Here is a 17,849-nt window from a genome sequence, read left to right as displayed (position 1 = left end):
TTAATTCCAACTCTCGGCTTTCACTGAGTTAGTTTTATCATCATCATCTTCTTATTTTTCACACACGATGTCATCATCTAGAAAATATGTCCTCATTGGCTCGTAGTCTAGTAAGGGATGGTTTTCCAAGTGGTATATGATTCCTTGTCCCTTAATTATTTCTATGTCACATATGTGATTTGGATTTAGACAAGAGAAATTACCACCTAGCTGTTCTTCTTGTTAATGTCAACTTCTCAAAAAAATACTAGTTGATCCATATGAGCTAGGAGAATGACTGGGCTAGACCACTATGGACTATGGCTATTTGACAATAACCTCATAGATTATGCATAATGAACCACCAACCATTTTTTTGGGAGTTGATTTTGTTGTGCTAGCTTATGGTTTTTATGCTTTTGTTGATTAAATGAGCCCCCTATATGGCCAAAAAAACTTTCAAATCCACCTAACGTCCTTATTAATAGGGTCTCATCTCAAATGCAAATATAAAGAGATGAATGTTTATCTTCATGTAGTAACTTTTTGACTCATTGCAGTGAGGATTATAGTTCCATATGAATATTATATAGATCTACGCAACACAATTTCTCAGGATTTTTGATGTATGTAATGGTAGACCCGATTTAGATAGTGCCAGGGGGAAGCAACAACTTAGCAAATTGTCTTTTCTCTAGTTATTATCTCTTATTTCCCAGAGAAATAGAAATAGATTGGAGGCGTGGAGGAAGAAATCTTCCTCCAGACTCCACATAATGTATCAATGTTACGGAGATTTGTTCAAGCCCCACCCTCCTCCCTACTCCCTCGACCACCTCCTCACTTACGCAAGGGATGTGGAAACCTATCAGGTTTGACATCAGTGAGTAGAGAAGTAACAATGTAAGGAATGACAATGTCAGTGTTAAAGCACTCACTAACAAAATGGTCACTAATAAAATTAGTCCTTCTTGTTTTAAAATGATTTGTGAGACGCTGACAAATATCGAAAATAAATCACCCTCCAATAGCATAAATATTTCACATCAAGGCTCGTCTAGTGGATGTAAAATTAGAGATAAGATTTCCAGAAATTAAAATAATTTTTTTTTACTGAAAAATAGAAATATTCAACATTTTCTCCAAAATTTGGTTGAAGTTACTAAAAGGTCACAAGAACTCGACAAAGTAATCAAGAGTCAAGGAATTTTAACTGCAAGGTGAGTGATATAGTCCTTAGCTAGGCATGGACTAAAAATAATTAACTCCTCTCAATGGAAAAATAATTTACCATATATACAAGGCTATCATAAATAAGAAATAATATACAAGTTAAATACAAATTCTACACCAATAATATTTACCTATTACACTACTTTTCTTAATCAAGTTGTAACTTGTTAGATACCCATCCCAATGTTTAGTGAAAAAAATTACGCAAATAAAAAATACTACCATAAATATTATATGAAGTGTTATACAGGTTAAATAAAAATTGAACGCCAATAATAAAATTTTTAATTAACATAACATTTCTAAAAAACAATAACTGATTTAATAAACATTTCATTACAATAACACCTTGAAATACCAAACACCAAGAGAACCTTATAATTTCTTTATCTTGATTCCATTGTTGACAAAACTATAGAACACAAACAACTACAAAACGTAGCTACAAATGCAAGATTATACAAGCAGGTTTGAAAGCCTAGAGATAATATTTGCCTCTAGCTGACAATTTCTATTTATAGCAAAATTAGAGTTGGTTACATTAATTAAGCAATGATCTTTTGAGGCAATGCTTCCCCTTCATATTTGAATCAGTTTTGGCCTTTCAAATCTGAGAATTTGAGGCGGTGTGGTCGTAGGCATTCATGAATATTGGAGATTGAACGAGCCATGGTGGTGTGGTAGTGGAGAAATAAGTATCTTTGACATTCTCCCCCTTAATTATTTCATCAAAAAATAAAATTTTACTATTACATCAAAGTGTCATTACATCATACATACTCCTATATTTTCCCGGTGGGTTTCAAAAAAATATTTTCCCAAGGCTTTTGTAAATATGTCTACAAATTGATCTTTTTATCCGCTGAATTCCATACATATTTTATTATTGATTACTAATTCTTGAATGAAGTGATACCTTGTATTAATATGTTTTCTTTTGTTATGGAAAACCTGATTTCTTGATAATACAATAATATATTTGTTGTCACATAAAATATGAGTTGGTTATTTTTTTTCATGCAACAACTCAGTCGAAATTTTTCTCATCCACACAGTTTGACATGTTGTTGTTGTCATTGCAAGATACATTGATTCAGCTATCACAATGGATTGCTTCATTGATGCCCATGAAACTGCACCTGAACCAAAATTGAACACATACCTAGATTTGTTCTTCCTATTATCAATATTTCCTGCAAAACCATTATATGTATATCCAATTAGTTTAAGATCTGAATCAGATGTATAAAATATACCATAATTCCTTTTTCTAGCAGCATATCTTAAAACCCTTTTTCTAACGAGCTAGTGGGTGCTCTTTGGAGACTCCATCAAACTAGAAATTAAACTTATAGAAAACATTATATTGGGCCTTGTTGCATTCAAATACATAAGACTTCCAACCAATTTCTTATACAAGGTTGGATCAACATCTGAACCATGATCATTCTTACTGAGTTTTGTATCAATTGCAATTGGGGTTACAACTGGGTTACAATTTTCCATTCTGAACCTTTTCAATATATCCTTTGCATACTTAGATTGACAAATTAAATAACCATATTTAGATTGAGTTACTTCAATACCAAGAAAATATTTCATTAGGCTTAAATCAATCATCTCAAAATATGTTTTCATTCTCGTCTTAAAATCATATATTGAAAGATCTCTAGTGAAATCAAATCATCAACATGCAGACACACAATTAAAATTTTATCTTCCTTGTTTATCTTTGTATATGGAGTTGGATCACTTAGAATCTTGATGAATCCATTGTTATTCAGATATTCATCAATTCTACTATACCATACTGGGAGTGCTTGTTTCAATCCATATAATGCTTTATTTGATTTTTAAACTTTGTCTTCTTGACCATCAATTTCATATCCATGAGATTGTTTGACATAAAACTTTTCTTCCAGAAAACCATTTAAAAATGAAAACTTAACATCCATCTGATATATTTTCCATTTATTTTGTGCAGAAATATCTAATACCATTCTTACTCTATCAAGTCTAGCTGCAAGTGAAGAAGTTTCATTATAATCATGTAACATCCCCTGGTAACCTCACAGAAAAATACATGGAGTTAGAAAAAAATTTCAGCATCTACGAATGTGTAACTTTCTAAATTACTTTCTATATTCCCTCAATAATCATTATAATAACCATCATTATTAAATAGAAAAATATTTTTTAAAATCATAACGAGTTACAGAACCATTAACTGTCATTGTTGTAGCATATTAACTTAAATTTCCTACTATAACTATGCATCAGTTCCATGATTCTTTTAACTCAGTTAGTAAATCACATACTTGATAATATAAACATCACATCATGAAAGGAATTAACATCATAAAAATGGCACAACAAACAATCACATCATTAAACACCAATATACCCTGGAAACCCCGTAGGGTGAAAACCAGTAAATATTTAATTTTATTATTAAACGCTCGTGAGAGTGTTCACCCCTCACTCAATGGTTATAAGAGAGTCCATCCCTTGACCATTGTCATAAAATATTACATAGAAAATTCATCTTAAATGCAACATAAATAGTTATAAGCTATTACAATCATCATGATATCATTTACCTACAAATCATCAATCTTTATCTCTTGGTGGTCTAATTGTTTCTATCAGTGGATCTTCTTACAATTGGAATTCCTCAATCTAGATGGACCAACAAATATTTATCTCCCATAATGTTAAACCCTTTGCAAAAGTCATCATCCTTTCCTTCCATTTATGTCGTCAACACACATGATACCATGATTAGATAAAATATTAATAAATCAATAATCAATCTTTATTAGTGACACCTCAATACCTATCTATGTGAATGCATAAAACATAAACAAAATGTCATGAAATGCCTTCTTTAACATTATTGCACATGAATTAGTAAAAAGTATATTTTCAATAAAACGTTAACATAATCTTTCATGAACTTTCATATTCTGTCCAAATGAAAGTTAAGATAATATATATTGTTCTTCTGCATGCAATTGCATAACAAGCTTTCAAGAGAACTAGCCCTACAAGCAATTTTCTTTGTTCCTACTGTTATGTTTTATTTTCCAAAGGGATATGTGCAATAGATTTTATACTTATGTATGTGAATGCATGTTCTTTTCCAAAAACATCTTTTCCACAAGAGAGTTATTCATAATGGCTATTATATATAAAAATGAAAACTCTATTCCAAACAAAGTTAACATAATAGTTATAATTTCCTACATGTAACTATTTTTCCTCTCCAACAGAAAATAAGATAGCTCGTTCTTCTTTCATGTGAAACATATATTTATTTCCAAAGGAAACTCACTAAATCTAGAATGGAAAAAAAAAAAAAAAAAAACAAATTTATTTTCCAAGGGATCAAACACATAACATTTATTCTTTCATGGATGCAAAGAGACATTTTCCTCTTACCAAAAAATCTATCTCAATAACTATACATAATCTTCTCCCCAAATAAAGATAATACCATTGTTAATCCCTTTAGGTGTGCAAATGCATATTACTTTTCCCAAAATAATGTTAGCACAATTAATATTATACAATTGCATGTTCATTTTCTCCAGAAATCTAATACTAAAACTATACTTATCCTTGCATGCAAGTGTATATGTTTCTCTAAAAAAATATTCCACGGGAATCTTAACACAATAAGAATGTGATTACCAACTTTCCTCTCCAAGAATATAATTCAATAATGCATACAAGGACATTCTTTTTTATCTTCTCTTCTTTTTGAAGAGTTCAAACACAACAAATACTTCATTGCATATACAGATATATATATATATATATATATATATATATATATTCCAAGGAATTTAATACACTAATTATTCTTTTTCCAAAAGTTAGATAATTCACCAGCTATTATGCATGCAATACAAAATCGTTTCCTATTATTTCCTCAAGAAATAACATGAATAATAAATCCTTCTCAAATAACACAACCAATTGTGTTTTATGTAGAGGTATTATGTGACTCTTTCTCAAAAAAGTTATTTATCTATTTATGCATGACTCAAGCTTCTCATGCATGCAAAATAACCTATTTATTTTGAGTAAATCCAATATATTGGATATTACTTCTATGCACATAAGCACATATTCTCAATAAGAGTCCAATATTTCTCTTTAAAAATTTAATGCATATGCGTCATGAGAACATCCTTGGTAATCTTTTAAATGAAATAACTTTTAATGTGTATGCATCATGAGAACATCTTTGGTAATCGTTTAAATAAAATAACTTAATTCCTTTTCAAGAATTATCAACATAATTGTTCTATTTTTGTGTATGCGAATAACTTTTTTCTTGTCAAAGTATCAACATAATTATTTTATTTTTTTGCATGTGAATAACTTATCTCTCTTCAATAAATATCAAACTTAATAATTATTTGTTTGTGAATGCAATTAATTTATTTCTTTTTAATAGTATTAACACAATAGTTATCTCTATATGTACATAAACAACCATTCTTATCACGCTCAAAAATCAAATGACAACACTCTATTTTACTTTGTTTTACATGTTTTAGTCATCGAATTTGGGCACATTTCCAAATATCTGGAAACAATTTTTTGAAAAGGAAAAGAGGTTTTCCTTGAAAATAGGTTCATTAAAACAAATCTCTCTTAGTTTTTACAAAGGTGTCATGGTTTGTAAGATTCAAATGAATATTTGTAGACCATTTTTCCAAAGTTACATATTGAATAATTTGTTGTTTTAGTCATCAACTTTGGACATGGTTTTCAAGAATGAATTTTTAAAATATTAAAGAAGTGTTTGGCAAAAACAAGCTCATTTAAAAAAGAAATGTTTCATTTTTATTTATCTATCATGGTTTGGGAGATACGAAGAAATACTTTGACCATATTTTCCAATAACTCATGCAATTCACACAAGTATTTAGCCATGATAATCTTTTAAGAATTCAATGCACCTGAAATACTTTAAGAATTCAATGAAAAACACTTGTTCCTCTATGCATGAAATTCCATGGAAGTTTTTCCAAAAAAATAATCTCGACTCTTTATCATATGAAAAATTTCAAGAAAATAAATTTGATTCTTATTTCTTCATGCACCATATGCAAACACAATAATTTTCAAAGAGCATAGTTACTTATCTTTTAATGCATGCTTGGAATCCCTCATCCCAATGAGACTCTTGACATGGTATTCTATGTTGAATCATTTATGTTTTCCACACTACTATAGCCAACAATGGCCAAGTAAGAGATGAAGCAATTCTGCATTGAGTTCCCCACCGAACCGAATTTCATTCAACCAATTTTGTACATATACTTATTCAAAACACTCATTCCTTTCTCTTGGCTTGATTGTACATGTATTATATTATTAGTTATCATATTTGCCCATATGCTTACAATAAGTAGAAGTAAGAAAATGCACTAATATTTCTAAATCCTAAAAGCATTCCATAAATCACTCCATAAATCAGACTTTTCCTATATTCTAAAATCATTCCATAAATCACTCCATAAATCATTTTTTTTTAAATTCTAAAATCACTCAATAAATCATCCATAAGTCTCTCATGCTTTTTCAAGTTATATTTTCTTTTGTCTTATGGACAAATTATCACTTATCCATAGCTTTGCTAAAACTCTGACTCATTAGTTCTAAAAGTCACAAAATATATCAACTTGGAAAAATTATTTATTTGCATAGAAGAATATAAATTATTATCAATATAAGAATTAAGAATTAATTATTGTAATTAAAAATTAGAAGAATATTCTTCTTGTAATATCTATATAAGAATTAATAATATTTGCTTATTCAACAACACTCATTTTACGAACCCATGAGCTACAAGTCTTGCTCTATGCTTTTCAATTTTCACCTTCAGCATTCACTTTAGTTTTGTAAATCCATTTAACACCTATAGTACTTTTACCTTCAGGGAAATCTACAAATTCCCAAGCATTATTTCTTTCTATAGCATCAATTTCTTCATCCATGGATTTTATCCAAACTTTTTCTTTCACAGCTTCATCAAAATTTACTGGATCATATGCAAGTAATGCAAAATTTGAAACTTGATTTATTTCATCATTTTAATCATACAATTCCTTTATATTTCTAGTCTTTTGACTTTTCATTCTTTTCTTTAATGCAGCTATTGTAGGATTAGATTCATTGTTCACCTGATCCTGTTGTCTGTTGTCCACCATAACTTGATGGTTCGCCATGTTCTTGATTTTATGGTGTTCTAAAATGTAATGGATTGACTCTTGGTGATTGGCTTGTTGAAGTGCTTGCAGCAGGTGTATATGGAATCGATTGTCCACCTTGTACTTCTTGCTCATCTTCATTATCATCTCCATGAGATAATACAACTCCCTCTGCAACAGATTTATCTATGCTTCCATCCCAAGCTTCTTCTTCCTTGAATTCAACATCTCTACTGATAATATATTTCTTGGTGATAGGATTATAGACTCTATATGCTTTAGAATCCTCATTGTATCCAATAAAGATACATTTCTCACTTTTGTCATCTAACTTATTTCTCAATTCTTTAGGTACATGTGCATAAGCAACACATCCAAAAATTCTTAAATGAGATATATGACAACTCTTACCACTCTAGGCTTCTTTGGGAACTCGGTCCTTCATGCTCTTAGTTGGACTTATGTTAAGAATATAAACAACACAAGTTACTGCTTCTCCCCAATATTCATTTGGTAGATTATTTTCTGTCAACATACTTCGAGCCATATTCATAACAGTTCAATTTTTCCTTTCAACTATTCCATTTTGTCGTGGAGTATAACATGCGGTCAATTGCGTCTTGATTTCGTGTGATTGACAAAACTTAATGAAACTTTTTAGCATATAACCACCACTTCTATCTCGTCTACAAATTTTAATATGCTTTCCACTTTCCTTTCCAACCATAGCTTTAAATCTCTTAAATACAAAAAATGCTTCATATTTATGTTTTAGAAAATAAACCCATGTTTTTCGACTGTAGTCTTCAATAGAAGTTAAAAACTAAACATTACCAGCCAATGAAGGTGTTTGCATTGGTCCACACAAATCTGTGTGAACAATATCCAATGGAGCTTTCACCCTATACGAAACTCCAAATAAAAATTTATGTCTATGATGCTTTGCAAGTATACAACTTTCACACAAGTTCATTGGTTGTTGAATACTGGGAAACCCTTTCACCATTTGTTTCTTCTGCAACAAATCTAGACCACCAAAATATAAAGATCGTACCTTAAGTTCCATAACCACGAATCATCCAAATTTTTAGTTTTATAAGCATTCAAGGAGGGAGACAATTCATTTCTCATTATAAGAGGAAACATCATATTCTTTATCATTTTCACTCTTGCTATCAACTGCTTGCTTGGATATTTGTAAATGATAATATACACATTATTCTTGAAGAACACTTCGTACATTTTCTCTATAAGTTGTCTTATGCTCAACAAATTTCATTTTAAACTAGGTACATAATACACATCATCAATTGTTCTTCTCTCAAAATTTTGAGTATAAACAACAGTCACTCCTTTACCTTTAACGGATACCTTATTATCGTTACCCAACTTGAATTCATACTGAATACTAGTGTCTAGATTGGAAAATAAATCTTTGTTTCCAATCATGTGATTGCTGCAGCCATTATCAAAAAACCAAATATCATTTGAAAATTCATGAGTCACGTTACAAGTTAAAAACATTGGCTTCTAATTATCTTAAAATTCTTTTGAGATATGTGCAGATTCTTTACTAGCATCTGCTTACCTCTTCAAACACTTGGTAGCAAAATGGCCATATCTTTTGCAATAATAGCACTAAACTTTAGATATATCATACCTTTTGTGTTCCTCGATGCCAGGTTCTATTGTTACTCTCCCTTAAATTAGAAAGACGTTGCTAATATTTCTCTTGATGATCATAATCATCTCACGGGTGTCTTTGATCAACTGTTGTTGATCTGAATTGGATCCATAAATGACTGTCATAGAACCGTGACTAAAATAGGTCGAACAAATCTCGAATGAAATCCAAAATAGCAATCGAAAACACCCTGAACCAGTGGCCATGGCAGCTGGCATGGAGATGACAAGGACCTCGATCAAAGCGCACTGACCGAGGCCCATGGAGACTACGGAGGAGGTCAATGAAGCCCCTGGGAGCCGCAGAATGGGAAAAGGAGTTGATTTTCTATGTGCGTTAGTGCTTCGCTGGGCAAACAGTGATGAAATTGTAGAGCTTGAGCACTTGGTCATGTTGGGAGCCAGAGGACCGTGGGCAGAGAACCAAAAAGGTGCCATCGTACGAAGGCGGGACCCACGACCTAGAAACCAGCAGTTTTACCCGGGGTGCCCTTGAACGGTAAGAGGTTTTGGAAAAAGTGGAGCGAGCACACTCAGCAATCGACGCATGGCAGCGGAGGTGAGAGAAAAACCGTCGTGATTGCGCATTATCGGTCGAGAAAGTCAACTACGCTTGACGTGCAAAAGACATTGGATCTGGAGGATCCCAGATCGGACTGCTGAGATTGCTCCCAATAGACAGAGCGGAACTGACAGGGAATTAAGCTGAATTCTAAAGGGATTTGGAGTCCATCAACCGCCACGATGGAGAAGGAAATAGATCGACAAACAGGCTAGCGTTGTTCCAGTGAGGACACATGGCTACTTCTCGAGCAATCATGCTGACACTGAACAGGGAATTCCAAGCACATAGGCGATGAGTGAATTGACGCAGGTGGGAGAGGAAATATATAGTTATGGAGGCCGAATGGTTAAAGCCACGAATAGAGATAGTGAACAGGATTCGGAGAGAAAGAATGAAGAGTTCAAGAGACCAAGAGAAATAGTGAACAGTGATCCCTAAGAGGAGGACTGAGCACAGAGAGCAGTAAAGCCAAGCAGAGGAGACAGAGGGCCGAGCTGACCACGGGCAACATCAAGCACTGAAGAGCTTGAAGATTCAAGCCTTCCCATAGAGGAATCTGTCCGGATTGAGCATCACAGTTGGCTCTTTCCACTGTAGATCGAGGGTCATAGAGTTGGTAGGAAGAACAAGAGTTTGTGTACTCCAAGTGGCTTGGGGAATTCAAGAACCACCCTGCCAAGCAAAATCTGCTTCAGGAGAACTCATATTGGGTCCCTGTATTGTAATTCCTCTGCTCAAAGACATAATAAAACAAGGCCACCACTGAAGCTGGACCAGAGACGTAGCCCTGGAGAATAGACTGAACTCCTTATTAAAAACTATTTGTGTCTTTGTGTTGCTTACTATAATTTCTCTGTTGTCTTTCCATTTAAAATGTTCATTTATTGGAAATCTGATCGATCCGTTGTTTCAATAACATAGAACAAACACCAGCACATGAGTCTGTAATACCTTTTGTTTAATAAATCTTAACAGAGGTCACTCACAAGGTGATTTTCAGATCAAGTGGTATCAGAGCTCTAGGCTGTAAGGATAGACAAGCTTGTGTTGGTTTAGCAGTGAATGATCACTAGATCAAAGCTCAAATTAGGAGAAGGAGAATTGGTGGAAACTAATCCTGAAATTGGAAGAGTCTATTCTTGAAAGACAATGTCAGAAGAAGGTTCTATAGGGCCAGACTCTCAATTCCTAGAAAGTTCCCTAGCTATAAAGTCCATGGTGGAAGAAATGTATAGGGACTTTAGAAAGCAAAAGGGTGAAGATTCATTAGGCTCTAAGCAAGATGAAGAAGAAGATGAATCTCATTCCCATGACCACTCCAAAGGAAAGGGAAAATAAGAAAGCTTCCCTACACCTCCTAGTAGCCCTGTACATAATAAGAAATCATCTTTGATTAAGTTAGATGTTAAATTTGATTTGCCTATATATGATGGAGAGTTGAATGCTGAAAAGTTGGACAACTGGATAAGACAAATTGATGTGTATTGCAGAGTACAAAATATAGACTCAGACAAGAGCAAGATTTAGCTGGCAAGCCTTCGCCTAGGAGGCACTGCCTTGGTTTTGTGGGAAGGCAGAACCCAAGATGATATGAAGAAGCATGGTAAGACCATCTCTGTCTAAAGTGACTTTGTTTCTGCCATCAGAAAGAAGTTCTATCCATTGGCCTACATGCAACAAGCCATGATGAGTTGGAAAACTCTTCGGTAGTTGAAAGGGAAATGTGTACAAGGGTATACTCAAGAGTTCAAAAAGAGAGCACTGATGTTGGGTATTTCATTAGACTCACCAGAAACTCTTTTGAAGTACATTGGGGGTCTACATAGCTACATGAGGTATACCATCCTCATGTTTAATCCCACTAGTATAGATGAGGTATCTGTACAAGCTACTCATCTAGAAGTAAGAGGAAAGAATGGAAATCCAGAAGTTAGGGGACCATCCCAACCCACTGTAAGCAAGAGCAAGGAGAAAAGAAAGAAGAAATGGAAAGCAAGGAAGGCTAACACTACACAGAATGGCAAAGCTTCATGCACTCCCTGTAAAAAGGAGGGGCATGATGATGAGCACTGTTGGATTCTACATCTAGAGCTGAGACCTAAGAAGTCTGAGGGAAAGAAGAAGACAACTGCTGCAGCTATTAAAAAGGATTTGGGGTCAGATTCAGGAGATGAAACAATCATTGCAGCCACAGGTATGAAAGGTAAGAATTTTGAAGCATCTACTAGTAATTCTGCTCAATCTTTTACTGATGAAGAACATGAGAGAAAAAGGCACGAGCTTTTCCATATTTGAGTTGTTTCCAAATACCAAAAGATTGATACTTTGTTTGATAGTGGCTCACAAGTAAATTTGATTTCTGAAGCAATTGTCAAGAAATTGGGATTAGGAACTACACCTCATAAGAAACCATACCCATTAGGATGGTTGAATGATAAAGCACAACTACAAGTGACTAGACAGTGCAAACTCAAGTTTTCTTTTGGGTCAGCATTTGTAGATGAGGTTGAGTTAGATGTAATTCCTTTGGATATATGTGGAATTGTTTTAGGAAGTCCTTACTTGTATGATAGAAAGGCTATTTTCTATAGAGCTGAGAACAAGTATCTACTTGTTAAAGATGGAATCGAATACTTTGTAAGAGCTCATAAGCTCAAGAATAATTATACTCACATAAACTCAGGATAGATGAAAAGAATGATAAATTCATGCAAACAGTTCTTACTAATGGTTGTAAGGAAAGGAAAGCTGATCAAACCAATGTATTTGAGGGTTGTAATTCTGATCAACAAGCTGATATAGAAAAGATTGTTTCAGAGTATGATGTCTTGTTTCAAGAACCTCAAGGTCTGCCACCCAAAAAGGGAATAGAACATGATATGATTTTGTAGCAAGATGTTCCTTTGCTTAACATTGGGATGTATAGGTTATCTTTAGAGAATGTTGAAATCAAGAAGCAAGTGTAGGAGTTGCTCGAGAAAGGGTTCATCGGGCCTAGCACATCACCATGTGGGTCACCAATTGTTTTGGTGAGGAAGAAAGATGGCTCGTGGAGAATGTGCATTGATTATCGAGCATTGAATAAGATAACGATCAAAAATAGTTATCCCCTTCCTTGCATATATGATCTTTTAGATCAATTAAAGGAAGCTGTTTATTTCACCAAGCTGGATTTGCACAGTGGATAGCATCAGGTGAGAGTTGCAGAGAAAGATGAATGGAAGACTGCATCCAAAACAAAGCAGGGATTGTATGAATGGCTGGTTATGCCTTTTGGCTTGAACAATGCCCCTGCTACTTTCATGAGACTAATGAATGATGTACTCAGAACTTTTCTTGATGATTTTGTTATTGTGTATCTCGATGACATTCTCATTTTTAGTAAAGCATGGGAAGAACATTTAAAGCATGATAAGCAGACATTAGATGTTTTCAAAAGAGAAAAACTTCATGTTAAACTCTCCAAATGTGAATTTGGCAAAACCTCTCTAAATTATTTGGGTCATATAGTAGGGGAGGTGAATTGAAAATAGATCCCTCTAAAGTGGCAGTCATTGTAAACTGACCTAAACCCAAGTCTGCTATAGAAGTGAGAAGCTTCTTAGGAGCAGCACAGTATTGGAGGGAGTTCATTTCAAATTTCTCCTCAATTGCAGCTCCCTTACATGCTTTGACAGGATTGAACAAGGTGTTTCAGTGGGGAGGCAAATAGCAGAAAGCCTTCGACACCTTGAAAGAAAAAATTAGTACAACACTCGTACTAGCACTGCCAGATCTACAAAGACCATTTGAGATCCAAACTGATGCCAGTGACTATGCCATGGGAGCAGTGTTGACACAGCATGGTAAACCCATATGTTATCATTCCGAGACTTTTAATCCTGCAATAGTTAACTATCCTACCTATGATAAAGAATTGTATGCATTAGTTCAGAGTGTGAAAAAGTGGAAACATTATTTAATGGGCAAAGAAACAGTAATACATACTAATCATCAGCCACTTCAATATCTACACTCCCAAACTAAGTTGCAACAATCAAGACATTACAGATGGATGGGTTGTCTACAACAGTTTCATTTAGTCATCATATATAAAAAGGGCATACATAACAAGGTTGCAGACATGTTATCTAGACCCATTATAAATGCATTTACCATACTTAAGCATGATTCTGTGCTACATGAAAGCTACATAGAACAGTATGCTCAAGATATGGACTTTAAAGATGTATATGCAACATCGAGTCAAGGCAAAAGAGTAGAAGAATTGGACTATCATGTGAAGGACCGAATCTTATATCATTGTGGGAAACTCTGCATTCCACAAACTGAGAAAGCAAAGATAATTAGGGAAGCACACACTTCTCTGATATCAGGTCACTTTGGGGTAAGTAAAACAGTTGCACAGCTGCAAAGGTTCTGTTATTGACTGAGAATGAGTGAGACAATTTCTAGATATGTAAAGGGGTGTGCTATGTGTGCTAAAAGCAAGCCCAGTAACGGAAAACTAGGCTTGTACACTCCATTTCCAGTTCCTTCTCACCCTTGGGAGAGCATTTCCATGGATTTTGTTGGAGGACTGCCTAAATCTAGGAAAGGTCATGATTATCTATATGTTGTTGTGGATAGGTTCAGCAAAATGTGTATTCTGATATCCTGTAGTAAATAGATTACAGCTGAACAAACTGCAAAATTATTCTTTGAACATGTATGGGTTCATTTTGGATTACCCACTTCTATTATATTTGATCGAGACACCCGATTTGTGGGAAAGTTTTGGTCGAGTCTGTGGGAACTAATGGACACCAAATTAAAGAAAAGCACAGCTTTTCATCCACAAACAGATGGCTAGACAGAAGTAGTTAACAAGACAATGATCCAGTTACTGAGAGGATATTGCAGCAAACATCCTAAGCTTTGGGATGAGCACTTGTGCTATGTACAACATGCTTACAATAGAGCCAAACGCTCTTTTCACAGAGATCTCCTTTTGAGACCCGATTTGGTTTCATACCAAGGTCTCCCTTGGATTTTGTCTTTGGTAAAGATACCATGGTTGATGGACACAGTGATGTGGACAAAGCAACTAGGTTCATTGAACAGATCCAGGAGATCCACCAGGCAGTACAGGAACAGCTGGAAAGGAGCGAGACCAAGTACAAGGCTAGGCATGATAAGCATCAGATGGAGCATAGTTTTCAAGTTGGAGACCAAGTCTCGTTGTATATTAGCAAGGATAGGATGCAAGGTGAAGGTAAGAAGCTAAAACCTATCAGGTATGGACCCTTCAGGATACTTGAGAAGATTGGTGAAAATGCCTTTCACCTTGATCTACTAGCTTACATGCACATCTACTCAGTCGTGAACACGGATTGCTTGAGGTTGTTTGAACCTTCCATGATTAAGGAACCTAAAGAGCAGAGTCAATTGCCTTCTGTTGATGACCTACTACCTGAATATGTTAACGAGTTGCAGGAAGATACAGTGCTAGACAGGAAGGTAAGGACGACACACAGTGGATAGGTGGAATACCTCAGAATTGGGTTTAAAGGTTTGAAGCCGAGCAGTGCGAAGTGGATTGAGATTGGACAAGTGAGACAGCAGTTTCCTCACTTAGTCGATGCTTGAAGAAAACCAACTTTTGGTGGTCCAAATGCTTTTAACTTGGGAGGCCGTGATCCGAATCGGATCCATAAACGACTTTCATAGAACCGTGACTAAAACAAGTCGAACAAATCTCGAATGAAATCCAAAACAACAATAAAAAACACCCTGAACCAGTGGCCATGGCAGCCGGTGTGGAGATGACGAGAACCTCAGTTAAAGCGCGCTGACAGAGGCCCATGGAGACTGCGCAGGAAGTGGATGAAGCCCCTGGGAGCCCCAGAATGGGAAAAGGAGCTGATTTTCGATGCGTGTTAGTGCTTTTCTAGGCAAATAGGGCTGAAATGGTAGAGCTTGAGCACTCGGTCACGTTGGTAGCCAGAGGACCGTGGGCGGAGAACCGAAAAGGCACCATCGTACGAAGGTGGGACCCACGACCTAGAAACCGGCGGTTCTACCCGGGCTGCGCTTGAACGGTAAGAGGTTTTGGAAAAAGTAGAGCGAGCACACTCAGCGATCAACGCATGGCAGCGGAGGTGAGAGAAAAACTACCGTGATCGCGCGTTATCGGTCGAGAAAGTCAACTGCGCTCGACATACAAATGACGTTGGATCTGGAGGAGCCCAGATTGGACGACTGAGATTGCGCCCGATAGACAGAGCGGAACTAATAGGGAATTAAGTTGAATTCTAAAGGGATTTGGAGTCCGTTGACCGCCACGATGGAGAAGGAAATCGATCGATGAACAAGTTGGCTCTGTTCTTGTGAGGACACGTGGCTACTTCTCGAGCGATCATGCTGATGCCGAACATGGAATTCCAAGCACACAGGCGACATGCGAATTGACGCAGGCGGGAGAGGAAATGAACAGGCATGGAGGCCGAATGGTTAAAGCCACGAATAGAGACAATGAACAGGATTCAGAGAGAAAGAACGAAGAGTCCAAGAGACCAAGAGAGACAGTGAACAGTGAACCCTGAGAGGAGGACTGAGCACAGAGAGCAGTAAAGCCAAGCAGAGGAGACAGAGGGCCGAGCTGACCACATGCAACATCGAGCACCAGAGAGCTTGAAGATTCAAGCCTTCCCATAGAGGAATCTGTTTAGATTGAGCATCACAATTGGCTCTTTCCATTGTAGACCAAGGGTCACAGAGCTGGTAGGAAGAACAAGAGTCTGTGTACTCCAAGTGGCTTGGGGAATCCAAGAACCACCCTGCCAAGCAAAATTTGCTTCAGGAGAATTCATATTGAGTCCCTGTACTGTAATTCCTCTGCTCAAAGACATAATAAAACAAGGCCACCACTAAAGCTGGATCGGAGACGTAGCCCTAGAGAATAGGATGAACTCCTTATTAAAAATTGTTTGTATATTTGTGTTGCTTACTGTAATTTCTTTGTTGTCTTTCCATTTAAAATGTCTGTGTATTGGAAATATGATCGATTCGTTGTTTCAATAACACAGAACACACACCAGCATATGAGTATATAATACCTTTTGTTTAATAAATATTAACTGAGGTCACTCACAGGGTGATTTTCAGATCAGTTGTGCCACCTCTTCCTTTATTACTCAATCTTCCTCTACCTCTTCCTCTATTAAATTGCAGTTGAGTTTTGAAGGCATTCTCCAATGTGCTATCATCATATATTGACATCCTCGATTCATGTGCAATCAACGAAACCAATCAACTCTTCAATTTGCATTTGACTTGTGTCCTTCAACTCTTCTATGGATACAATGTATTCAAATTTCTTTGGAAAACTTCGAAGGACTTTCTCAATCACTCTCTTGTTTGAGAGGTCTTCTCCATACTGTCTCAATTGATTAACAATACTCATGACTTGAGTCATAAAAGCATCCATGGTTTCATTGTCTTTTTTTTTTCGATGCTTGAAATCTCTTCTCAAATTCTGTAACTTGACATTCTTCACTTTCGATACACCCTGATAACAGAATTTGAGTGTCCCCACGCCTCCAAATATTCTGCACTTGAGACTTTTGAAATTATCACATCATATAAGCCTTGTTGATAAGGCTAAGAGCTTTATTGTCTTTCTTTTTGTTCTCTCTCAACAACATTCGTTCAGCATTTGTGAGAGCCATCTTTGTTACGTGACGAGCAAGCTTTAGCTCTCGATACCCATTAGTAACAAATCCCCAAAAATCATGAAAATGCAATATTTTTCTCATTCGAATAGACCAAGACTCATAACTTTTATGAGTTCACATAGGAATTCACCGAGTAGTATTGGTATTTGAATCCATTTTAATTCAGTTTACAAACTAGTGCGATCTTTAATTCCTCCAAATCATCAAAGGTTCTTCCTTTGACTCAATCCACCATGGTAGAAGACTTTCATTAACGAATCCATGTTAATCAACTAAATAGAGCCCAAAAGACAACCAATTTATAGTAACTGCTATAAGAGGGAGTTAGGGTTACACGAATCCCCCATACGTAAACACGAAGATATTCGGCTAAAAGTGATAGTGATGTGTATAGCTTTGATTCACTGGTTTAAAACCAGTACATGAAGACACACCTCTGGTAGA

Source organism: Pinus tabuliformis, chromosome 3_1 (assembly GCF_031772625.1).
Source record: "Pinus tabuliformis cultivar Carrire ecotype Pingquan chromosome 3_1, CPIR1, whole genome shotgun sequence".
NCBI lineage: Eukaryota > Viridiplantae > Streptophyta > Pinopsida > Pinales > Pinaceae > Pinus > Pinus tabuliformis.
Note: the sequence above shows the minus strand (reverse complement) of the source record.